Genomic DNA, 12,430 nt, shown 5'->3' with positions numbered 1-12,430 from the left:
TTGATTTTATTTTGATACATATTGGTTTTATTTTGGAACCTTAGAACGTATCCCCTATGATTCCATACTAATTACCATTCCATATCCACGGTTTCTGTATTCGCGGCATATTTATGGAACGTATACCCCGCGAATAAAGAGCTTTTGCTGTATTACGGTGTTTCTATAAATAAACAAAAATAAGTTAAAAATTTTGATGAAGAAAAGTTGATGTAAGTAATTTATAAAACTGAAATGAAAGGTGATGAATATTAATAAGAGTCCGTCCATGTTCAGCGAAGTTTGTATTACAATTTTTCTACAAATCCAAAGTACAACAGTAGGTGTGAAAATTAATTCTTGTAAACTAAACGATAAGTACCTAATGTAAAAATAACAACTTCAAAAATAACAAATTTCACTTTCGGCGGTATATGATGCACGAAAGTTTAAAACACATTTTCTTTTTAACAGAAACAACTAGTAAATAACAACAAAGTTAAATATTTTGTTATTCCGACAATTCCTTTCCAACAGTGTACTGTTCACAAATAGTGATGTGGATACTCTAGTTTTCAAAAAATGCAAAGATTAAACTTGTAGAATTAAGAACTATGTGATAACGATCAAACTGTATTACATACAGTAATATCTCTGTATTCGCGGGGTATACGTTCCATAAATATGCCGCGAATACAGAAACCGTGGATATGGAATGGTAATTAGCATGGAATCATAGAGGATACGTTCTAAAGTTCCAAAATAAAACCAATATGCATCAGAATAAAATAAATTTATTAAGAAATTCGCAATTACAATTAATCATTATAATCAGCTTTAGACAAGGCTTTAAAAATTTTAGTGATTTTTTCTTGTTTTGAATTTTGAATTAGCCCACTCGGTTACATCTTTTATAAAAGTCACCTCGTCACGAGCCAACAGTGCCTAAAAGATGCCGATACCTTGAAAAATAATGCCGAATCCTCTTCTGTTTCCTCGGTAACATCTTTTATAAAAGCTGCGTCGGCACGTACATACTTGAAGGATGCCGATACATTAAGGGGATTCAGTAGTACATGCGCGCCGTTGAGTAAAAACATGCTTATCGGTTCTAGATATCATGAGTTTAATGTTTGGAACAGATGTTTGAAATTTTGTAGTAAGATAAATAAAGCTTTATTCTAAAGCTTGTCGAGGGCCATTTCTTTAACTATTAATTTTTGTTGAAAATACGTGTTCTACAAGAAGCGTCAACTTTAAGCAGTTATAAAAGATTTTAATGGCCATATTATTGAAAACCAAAAAGGTATCGAGTTAGTGTGAACCTTTGTCTATTACAATATAAAAAGTCGGATATTTATCTCGTAGCGTTAAGTCACAATGTTTAGAATAGAAACCCATATTTTCGGAAAAACTCACCCTAAGTACGAGCGGTCTATTTCGGTCAATCTCCTTAATAAATGACACCGAATCCTTTTTTTTTACCGATTGCACCCGCGAATAATGAAATTTTTAGTCACGAATGCAGGAACTGGGTTGCAATTTTTTCATCCGTGAATAATGAACACATGAATAAGGTAACCGTGAATAAGGAACTTTTACTGTAAAAATTCATTGATAAGAATCAACTGTTATTTACCTGAAGTGGTTTGAAAAAACCAACGAAACGTTATATTTTGTGATTTTCTGCATGTTTTTTTTCTAACTAGTTCTGTTCACTTCCCACTACTTCGTTTGGTGGTTTCAGTTATGAACAATACAAACGGATAAAATTCAATTTTCGAAAGTTTTTAGGCAACCGTAACTAGTGATAAGTAAATTTTGAACCAATTTTGTGTCTAAATGTTAAACGAACGATAGGTACAAGTTCTGCAGAAGAAGATAATTACATTTGATTAAATCGAAAGTACTCACATTATGTTATAATCAATAGATAATTAATAAATAAATTGAATAACGAAGGTAACGACAATTATGCACTTATTATTGTTTTTACACGAATTGAAACAGTATCTGTAAATTATCATCTTAAGAACAATAAGGGAATACGTTATAGACAACAATACCTTTAGAAAAGGTAAACAAAATAAAAAATCTACTTAAAGAATTCAAGATTCATTACATTACCATGTGTTAAACAATTACTTTAACGATAACAATTACAATGGACAATAAATTACGATAAAGACGTATATTTTGCACTTTATTGATCATAACACCGTAAATAATGCACGATGATGTTGTACAAAATCAAAATTATTAACAGTCATTTACGATTTATTTTTTATTGTCTACTTTACAACTTGTTCGGAAAGAGATCAGTGGCATTGTTAGCATTTTTTACATTCATAGCATTTTATTCTGGAAAAACAAAAATATATAAACGGACGCACTTGGTCTCATCAAATTTCATAAGAATAGCAACATTTATTTTATTCTTAGGATAAGTTTTTTGCCTTTGCTAAGTTACCTACGGCATTTGACCATTCAGAAATGCACAAGGTGCGACATATGTATGTACATATGTTAATGTGGTAAGTTAGTTACCAAAAAAACGGCTAAACGAATAACATTTACGTCCGTATGTCGTTGAATGATATGTAGATCGACACGTAATCCTTCAATGATGTTACCTACTGTGTCTACCTTCACTTGACTCATAAGCATTACAAGTATTGTAATGTTCGTGGGCTTAACAAAATTAACTTCATAGGTTATGAATTATTCTATTTATTTACACTACTGTTGGTATATCACTATTCACTGCGCTATTTATTTCACTACTATCACTGTTAATGTATTTCAGGATTCACTTTTGTAACGGTCAATTTATTTCTTCTTTCACTTCTGCAACGGTTAATTTATTTCTTCCCCTCTCGGCGATCGTCTCTTCCTTTAAATACTCTTTTGTTTACCCTTCCTAACTCCCGTTTCTGCCTCTAATATGTCTCTGACTAGTCCTTCATGTCTGAGAGGGTGTCCTACCAACCTATCTCGCCTATTTCTTATTGACTTCCATAGAGTCCTGTGTTCTCCTATTCTTTCTATTACCTCTTCATTCCTAACCTTGTCTATCCACGGTATCCTCATCATTCGCCTGTAACACTACATTTCGAACGCTTCTAACTTTTTCTTTCCGGCCGCGCCGATGTGCTTGTTTCACACCCGTACAGCGCACCCCCCAAAAATTGGTTATAGGCATTTAATAATTTTTTTCTTTACATTATTTTTTATTGAATAAATTACATTTTATTTCACCAAAATGACGAAAAAACGGCTTTATTTAGTTCTAGTACTTACCTGCAATAATAAAATCTCAAGTGGATTGTGTTAGATAATAATTTATATTATCATTTATCGGAAATAGGTAGTAAACAAGCTGAAAAGTGGGCTTAATGTTGTGAATATGTACGCATTTTCCTCTTTGGCACATAAATTATAATTATTTCTAAAGTGGATACAAAAAGATACCTATATAGATATCACTCTATCAATTTTAACTATCATGATAGTAGCAATTCACGACAAACACTTAAAAATACCATTTTCTGTTTCAAAAAGTTATGAAAAATACGCAATTCTTAAAGTTGTATAGAAAAAACAATAAACATTTATTTTTGTTATCTTTAAAAAATACACAATGAATAATATTTTACGAGTAAATAATTTAAAAAATATACAAAGAGAATGTGGAATTTCAATTTTCTGCTATCAGTTATTAACATTTTCCTGATACTTTTTGTAACCATACAAATTAATAATAACAAAATATTCAGCCAGGCAAAATAAGCGTTCTTTTTTACGAGCGCTGGCAAATGCAAATCATGCCTCATTTTTGTGATTTGACATTATTTTATTATTTGGTTTTCGATTGTAAGCTTTGAATTGGAAAACCTTCGTTGTTCAACTATAGACTTTAAACTACAATCAGCCATTTTTTTGGTACATGCAGGCCAGTCGCCTAATTTTAGATAGTTGCCTAATTTTGGATTATTTCAAAATCCTTAAATAGCTAAATGTGCAGCTTAGTGTCCATAATGTGGGCTGGTCTTACTAATGACGTTTATTATCGTCAAGGATACTATTTAATAATAGGTCATAGTAAAGGTGTATTTCGTACACATGTGCTTGTTTTTGTAGAATTGCTCACGTGGTATCGTCACGTGAACACTAGGCCCACTTTCTTTGCGGACGCTTCTTGACACGAAATTGAGAAAAGGACTGTGACATCCTTGTAATTTAGTATCCATACTCACAATATAAGATCCCAAATGGATTAAAGAAATATTTTCTTTGATATTAAGTCATACTTAATTGAGGGTAAACAAAGGGATGCCAAAGAAGATTGAAGGTCGAAGTCAACTCATGACTTCAAAAGGTTGAACGATTAGATTAAAGAAAAAAATTGGCAGTTATAGGGACTGCCGATAGAAGTGAAAACTTAGAACTTTTAGTATTAAAATTTGAAATTTCACAATGTTTGAATAAAAATTATCAACATCAATCTGGTTTTCACATCTATTGACACTCCGAGGAACAATTATATGCATGTTTATATGGTTTTTTATTATTCAAATATCTACATAAATTTCAATGTATCTGATTTTTAACATTGTTTGCATCATTCTCATCATTAATTTCAACAATACTTAGACTTTTTGTACTTTCAATTATTTCATTGTGTTCTAAAAAAGATACAATAGGCTTATGATAACTAAAGTAAGAAATGAAAACGTTTGAAATTTATCTAAGTATCGCGTAAAAACCGCATCGATCGTCGTAGCTGTGTAGCTACAGATATATACTGCTACAAGCATGTCGGTGACGCGAACCCATAACATTTTTCCCTGCCAAAAAGTGCCCAACGTCCCTAAAGAAGTTTTCACTTCAAAAATCCACCAGCAAAATACTTTATGGCCAAAAATGTTAAAGTGAATCAGGTAATAATAAAGCGTCATATCTACAAAATACTTGCAAAGTTCATAACATCACGATCGTTGTATCAACTTTTAAACTTTGACGCCGCATTGTTCACGTTGAGTTCAGATATCAAAGATAGCATTGTTTTTCGATTGATTTGATATCACTTGACATCAGATATGATTACATACCAATGGGTTATTCGCCTTTGAAGTAGCCGATTTATTCAGTCTACACGTTCTGGTATTATGTGTCACTTATGCAGAAGATTTATTCTTCATCTATTTAAAGTGTTAATTGTAGGGAGAAAGAGTGACAAAATTAGAATCTTCACTAAATATACAGTTTTTAATCTTTTTTATTTAAATAAAATTGGTTTTATCTTAAGAAGAATGGCTAATTTGAGTACGGAACTCTAAAAACTTGAACACACCACAATATAATTCTGTATCTATTATTTTATAATAAATAATGTAAACCATGATAAATCCGACTATCATAAAAAAAGAGCGTAGATACAGTTCAGTACTGTTTTGATTGGATTAATGGTGACTCAGCAAATCTTTATCTCCAAACATGTAAATTTTGGTCTGTTTAAAGGAATTATCTAAAACTTCAACTCATGTCCTAGTTCAGATATGAAGTGTGTTTGCAAAAACTATCGTTGTCTATTAATTAGTTTACACAGCCTCGAAATTCGATAATAAATGGTAAATGGGGCTTCTAGTGTTTAACCATCTGAAAATTGTTTTGATGTTATGTTTAGGCTTTTATCCATAAAATACGTCAGAACTAAGGAAATAGCTAAATGTCTATTCGCGAAATTGCCCGCTATGAGAACCAAATGTCAGTGTGTCAGACGTTATTTTAATTGCATGCGCCGTGGATTTATTCTTCTATTTAGGTAAATTTCGTTCAATTCGGAAATTTGCTCAAACGTGGCGAAATAGTACTCCATATTTTATTGATTGTATCGATGTTGGGACTATTTAGGCAGGAAAAGAAAACATGATCGAAGTGACTGTTGTTCTTGTTGCGTCCTTTATCTTTTCAGCGTTCGTAACTCATTTTGCACTGTAAAATTGAATAATAAAGAGTCATACTCTTCCACGATGCACAGCGTAAAACCATAGCAGTATCACTGGCAACCAGAACGAACTCTGAAAGTGTCACCCCATTACTCATCCTTGTTGTACATCTAAACCGTTAATTTTATTTCATAAAGCTAAAAAGAAAAAGAAACTAAAAAAAATATCATCGCTCTTCTACTTTCGGTAACTCCAGCTGCTTGAACTAAAGGGGAGCATGCATTTTATTTCATGTAAATATTTTACAAAATTGTAATTTACATGCAGGAGGGTAATATTTCAAATTAATCCTCAGTCTTTTTATGACTTATGGAGAAATCCGATGGCAATTAGAAAAGGAAAGAAATATACTGCCCATACAGTGCGAGCGCTTGGTACCCTCTCTATCGTAGCTGCAATGATGTCGATCACCCGATCCGAAAATGAATCGATTTCATTTGGAAAAACAGTACTTTTGGGCATTTCATTAACAACAGCCACTAATGCTGGTGGGCCGGCAGTCCCTCCGACTACGCCGGAAGGGTGGATGATGCTGCGGGTGAGCAAGATGCGACAGATGAATAAAAGATTATCTGTAGAATATTACTGCCCCAGCATTTGCCTAAGTGATCCAAGGAAACTACAGAAAAACTTGGACTAAGGCAGATGGACCCGAAATCGAACCGGCGTCCTCCCGAATGCTAAGCAATGGACTAAACCTTCAGGTCATGCCGCTCGGTCAAACGCTCTAAATTTTTTAACCTTAAAGCGGTTTCAAATAATGAAAGAGACGTGAGATATAGACCACCTTAACTAAAGCAAACAACAAAAAGCAGGGTTAAAATCATTCGGTACTTCAAAGAATCTATGTGTTCCTTATGTTAAACGATTTGAGGTTGTGATGCGAACAATGCGTTTTTGATATTCCAGTTATTATTTTTCAAAGAATCTTTGCGATAAATTTTAAAAATTAACTGAAAATGTGGATGGCATATTCTTCAGTTCCATTTTTAATGCCAAAGTAGTTGATCATTTAGGCACAGAATGAAAGACGAATCAATCTGAACCTTCCATAATCAGACTCAGAAAGTGGAAAATTAATCTCAACTATCAACTAGGTTTTACGTGTTTTTCTTTTTAACTTGACCTATCCTGTTCATGATCCAAGAGCCGTCACAGAAAAAAGCAAGCAAACTCAAGGGTTACAACCTTCTGTTGCTTTTATTGGGTTACGTTTACCCCTCATGAATCAGCCAACTGTAATGTAAAGATTGTTCTGAATAAATTACTTCTGGACCAACCTGCTGAACCATAACCTGACCTTCAGGAGATGTACAATCCTACAAAGCAAAATCTATAAAATAATTTCACGATTTCATTTTAAATCAATAGAAACCTGAATAAAATAATTCGAAGTGGTCTGTAGCATCGTGCTACAGATGGCGTTCACTGTGCCGTTTGTAGTATTTTCAGAAACCTGAATACTTACCCCTTTTTTAGGAAGCTAAACAGCTGGTTCTATATTATAGTTAAAAGAAAAAATGAATAGTGTACCTATTGTTTCTATTGACATAAATAAATAGAACGCAGGGAAAAGTTTGCTTTTTCAGGACGATATTCTCAAACTCAGTCCAAGTTTTGAGTTGAAAATAAAAATATTAAAATAAATCCCTTTCGAGTTTGATTCGCCAAAAATCTCCTTAGAAACGTTTATTTGAAGTACCAGAGAGTTAAAAAAAATTGAAGACAATTGAAGGATTTAGATTTCAAATATCGGTACATTTATATCAAGTTCAAATTAATGTTTTGTTTTTTATTTAAAGCTAGCTCGTTGTATGCATACTATAAGTACGGTTAAGCTTGCCCACTTAAAATTCATGTTTACATTTTAAAACTGGCTATTACCATGAACTGTGCGGAGGAAGTAAATGACAAAAAGATCATCAGCGGTTAGAATGCACTTTAAGTTGTAATTTGTGGAAACATAATTTGTATGAAATTAACACAAATTGCATTTTTAGCTTAGTACTCGTACGTTTACCTAAACAATTATGATTACGTAAGAAGTTGTTTAAAATTCACAACATTAATGATAATGCATATTTGATGACACAAGAAGTTACTTAATATCTATTGCCAAAGGCACATTTTCTGAAAAATAAGGTTTTTACCTATTTTCACGACCATCAACACAACAAAGTGTAAAATAATTCGAAGCGGTCTGTGTTCCGTCAAAACTGCCAGACGCGGATCGCGATTTCGATCTTTTTGGATCTCATCAGCGCGTCGCAGACAGCTCCGACAGAACACAGACCAACTTTTACCTGCTGTCTTAACAGTGCGTTTTAGAAAATACCACAAATGGCGCGGTAAACGCCATCTGTAGTACGATGCTACATTTTTGCTAATTCGAATTATTTTATTCGATTATGGTAATGTGTCTATCACGTTGAGGTTAGCTATGCCGGGATTCGTTTCAGCAAGTAGATAAACATATATTTAAATGGACCTTGTTGGTGCATACGTAATCCTAAAATGTAGCATCGTACTACAGATGGCGTTTACCGCGCCATTTGTGGTATTTTCTACAAGTGTTTAATTATTATCTTATTTAAAGATCTACATATGTCTTTTTAAGTGAAATTTATTTAAACTAAAATATTAATAAACCGAACATAATGCACGTTTGAAACTTTTATCATGATAACAATTCACATCCAGTTTACATCATTCATTAGAAGCCTCTAAAAGGAGAGAATCAAAAATTTTTTGCATTTCTTTTCTTGTATAGTTGGGACTGTCGAAATTGGCAAAGTCTGTTGTAAATTATCTATGACAATGGACGTACTTTCTTGATTGTTTCTGCATGGGGTTGTAGTCATTTGCTGCGTTTCGAACACGCCCTTGTTAAGTTAGGAAATGCTCCATGAGTAGAACAAAGGTACGAAGCGAAAAGAGATAACCGAATAACAGTAAGCGGTGCAGCGGTTAGAGGTTGCTTAGATTCGTAAAAGATCAGGGTCGGCTTTATAACTGCCTGGTTGGAATTATATCTTTAAACAAGCGTCTTACAACACCGTTTGGTTTGTTCGAATTTCCGTACATGAATTTGGATTACGCAATGCCAGTCAAACATTCAACAAGGCACTACATCAATCGACTACATAATAAATACTTGAGTTTGAGCATTGAAAACTATGTATTATAATATTCCCTTTCTGTTGAACCATAGTTTCCATGGTAATTGCCCTCAGTTTCATCCACTCCACTAACTTTCTACACTGAAGTCAACGAAATTTTTCCAAATTTTGGCACCCCCAAGCGCTCATCCTGCGTGTTGATACGTCACTCCTTACCTTCTTATTTATAAAATCTATCATGAAAGTTTCGTTAACAAATATTGATGGGCCGTAGTCATCACGATGTTTAAAGACTACACTTCCATAAAAAATTGTACGTATCGATTTTCAACATAGGTATTCTAGCAAATTTAGTACAACACCACGGGCTATCGTTTGAACCCGTTTTTTTACTCATTGTTTCTAGGTTTTCTTCTACAGACAATAGTTCTTTCAGAAAATGCAAAATTCTACTCCAACTGCAACATGTTTTATTCTGTTTTTTTCGCATGATATGAAAGTAAATACCTAATTGTATCTACCAGTATCAAAACGAACTGCATTAATTAAAACGGCCTTATCGTAAATTGCTTTACGGAATTTATGGTTGGTTTGTTAGTCAAGCACTCAAAAATTCACAAACTCATAGAGGGAATCTATTTTGGGTTATCGTCTACATTTCCCACATAATAAATTAAAGTGAAAAAAGCATTCGGTGTAAATAAAATTTATCGTTACAAAACATGGTTTTTTTGCTTGTTATCTGAGAACATAAAATCTTTTTCTATATGTCATATGTACATACATATAAATTTTGCGGTGCTATTTCTTGAAAGTAATAACCTCCTAAGTAGAGTTAATACTTTTTTGTAAATAAAAAGGTTTTTAGAACATTGCATCCGTATTTATAAAAACAAATATGAACAATACACGGTTCGTTCAAGAACTTTCAAGGTTTTCAAGGTTTTTTTTTGCGTAACAAAAAAAGAGTTAAGAAAAATTTTAATTTAGCTTTTAACATAATTCCCTCCTCGTTCCACTGGAACGATCTGGAAAACTCGTCTTCACAAGTGGCTCTCAGAACTCTGGTCACATTTCTTTGAATTACCTCAAAATGCTTAAAACCTTCTCCTTTCATCGCATTCTTTAGTTCGGTTTATAGAAAAAGTCTGACGGAACCAAATCTGGTGAGTAGGGCGGTTGATGAAAAATCATGTCACGAGTGTTTTGAAGAATAGGCTGGCGTATTGTTGTGCAATAGAAACCAATTGCATGCGTCGAATCTCCTCCAAAATTTAATCCACGACATCTTTGTAGATTACTATATTCTCTTTTTGACCCACGAGAAACAACAAAAAAATGAGCACCGTTTTGATGTTTTTCGATTTTGTCGCTTGAACTTTCATAGGTCGCGCATATCTACCACCCGAAAACCTTACCATCATCATAAGGTCAGTCAGTCAGACTGGTTGGAGACGTACCTCCACTATTTTTTATCCTTAGCTAAACTTCGCATCTCCCTAAAACTAGAACAACCCACAGTAATCTAACCTAGGTCTACCTCTACCCCTCCTAACTCCTGTTTCTGCCTCTAATACGCCTCTGACTAGACCTTCATGCCTGAGGTGTCCCATCAACCTGTCTCGCCTATTTTGTATTGACTTCCATAGCGTCCTCTATTCTCCTATTCTTTCTAATACCTCTTAATTTTCAACCTTTTCTACCCACGCTATCCTCATCATTCGCCTATAACACCACGTTTGGAAAGCTTCTAACCTATTCTTTTTCGCCGCGCCCACTATCCATGTTTCGCATCCTTACAACGCCACACTCCAAACATACACCTTTAACAACCTTTTTCGAATTTACGACCCTGCGCTATCCTCTGATTTATATCCCTACTACTCCTTCCGTCCTGACTTATCTAAATTCCTAGATATCTAAAATCAGCCACTTCTTCTAATTTTTCGTCTCCTATCTTTGTATTCGCTCTTTTCCTACTTTTTCTTCCCTTGCATACCAGTATTTTAGTTTTACTTTTATTTATTTTCATACAATACGGATCTGTCAGTACCGCTTCTATTTTATTTAAAGCTATCTTTAAGTAGTCCTTGCTAGATGCTAATACTGCTATAAATCTTACCATATGCGGTTTTTATAGACTCAAATGTATTCAAACTAATTATTCCAATTTGAAACAAAATTTGAGTGTTGGACATTGTTCCACAAAAACACAATTGACCTCTAAATGATGTTCAAGCGCCGAAGTCTGAAGTAAGGGAACTAAAGAGCGTTACGAGAAAGGTAGTTCGGCTGTAAGATAACAAATGGCACTGGTTATGTCTTGTAGGTACCATAGTATTTCCGGAACTTTTTGAACGAACTGTGTAATACAGTAATTATTATCGACACAAGGTCATCAATCCAAAGACTGGCTAGACACGCACCTCCACTCCTTCCTTTGTTCTGGAATTAACACTTTTTCGAACTTCTTTGAAAGATTGCATAAAGTAAAACAGAAATTCCAAGCACTTTTTTTATAACTAATAACGACAAAAAACATGAACAAACAAATATACGCCATAATTAGCAGCGCATTTGTAATTATAATAGAACTATTACTGGAATTGTTTTGATAGGTATGCAAATAGAGTATTATTAGTTTTATTTAATAAAGTAATTAATTCTGCATGAGTGGTATAAATTATTTTAACCAGACAATTATTTGCATTTAAGGCTATAAAAGCAAATCCTTAAAATGTTTATCTATAAATAGAGTCATAAGAATGAATTTTCTGGATTGTTTTTGGATCAAATTAAAAGATGCAGTCGTCCTGAGAACCAACCAACCAGATGAATTCATCATCATCATAAGGTCGTCAGTCCTAAAACTAGTTGGACACGTACCTCCACTCTTTCCTATTCTGAGCTAATCTTTGTATTTCCCTAAAACTAGAACAACCCACATCCTTAACTATCTGCGAACAGTAATCTAACCTAGGTCTACCTCTACCCCTCCTAGCTCCTGTTTTTGCCTCTAATATGTCTCTGACTAGACCTTCATGGCTGAGAAGCTGTCCTATCAACCTATCTCGCCTATTTTTTATTGACTTCCATAGAGTCCTCTGTTCTCCTTTTCTTTCTAATACCTCTTCATTTCTAACCTTTTCTTTTCCTCTAGGCCCACTGTCCATGTTTCGCACCCGTACAACGCCACGCTCCAAACATACACCTTTAACAACCTTTTTCGAATTTCTCTAAATGAATTATGATACTCTCTATTATTATTTTTAAGCATTTGTAATTTCAATACTGAGAGGAATCATTTCTTCATAAATACTTCAG

General features: G+C 33.7%; 1 protein-coding gene across 2 annotated transcripts in view; it reads left to right on the top strand.

Moving 5' to 3' along the window:
• LOC108735963 (putative inorganic phosphate cotransporter) overlaps window positions 1–12,430 on the top strand; it is an 86,843-nt gene that overhangs the window by 61,160 nt on the left and 13,253 nt on the right. The gene's annotated exons all lie outside the window — the stretch shown is intronic.

Source organism: Agrilus planipennis, unplaced genomic scaffold (assembly GCF_000699045.2).
Source record: "Agrilus planipennis isolate EAB-ADULT unplaced genomic scaffold, Apla_2.0 scaffold60, whole genome shotgun sequence".
NCBI lineage: Eukaryota > Metazoa > Arthropoda > Insecta > Coleoptera > Buprestidae > Agrilus > Agrilus planipennis.
The sequence above is the reverse complement of the archived record's forward strand: the minus strand, read 5'-3'. Positions and strand labels throughout refer to the sequence as shown.